Raw genomic sequence first — 766 nt, forward strand, 5'->3', positions numbered from 1 at the left:
CATGTGGTGATTAGGGCTTCTTCTGGTGTTGATTGTAAGCTTTATTGCATTGTGATCTGATAGAATGCATGGAATTATTTCAATCTTTCGTATTTGATGAGGTTTGCTTTGTGCCCCAGTATATGGCTGATTTTGGATAAGGTTCCATGGGGTGCTGAATAGAAAGTATATTCTTTGATGCTTAGGTGGAATATTTGGTAGATGTCTGTTAGGTCCTTGTGACATATCGCATTGTTTAATTCAGATCTCTGTTAATTCTCTGTTTTGTTGACTTATCTAATGGAAATAATGGGGTATTGAAGTACCCTACTATTAATGAGTTGGGATTAATCTGGGTCTTAAAGTCCTGTAGTATTGTTTTTACAAAGTTTGGTGTACCAGAGTTTGGTCAATATATGTTCGTGATTGTAATATCTTCCTGATTTATTGTTCCTTTGATCAGAATGAAGTGGCCCTCTTTATCTCTTCTGATTAGTTTTAGTTTAAAGTCTATTTTATCAGATATTAGAATTGCAATGTCTGCTTTTTTCTTAGTACCATTAGCTTGGTATTTTTTTTTTCCACCCTTTCACCTTAAGGTAGTGCTTGTCCTTGAAAGTGAGATGAGTTTCTTGCAGACAACAAAAAGATGGGTTTTGGTTCTTAGTCCATTCAGCACATCTGTGTCTTTTGAATGGGGAGTTCAGTCCACTGATATTTAAAGTTATTAATGAAAGATGTGTATTGATTCCTGTCATTTTTATTTCTGTTCACATTCTTGGTGTAG

Source organism: Nannospalax galili, unplaced genomic scaffold, assembly GCF_000622305.1.
Source record: "Nannospalax galili isolate Female #2095 unplaced genomic scaffold, S.galili_v1.0 scaffold158, whole genome shotgun sequence".
Lineage (NCBI taxonomy): Eukaryota > Metazoa > Chordata > Mammalia > Rodentia > Spalacidae > Nannospalax > Nannospalax galili.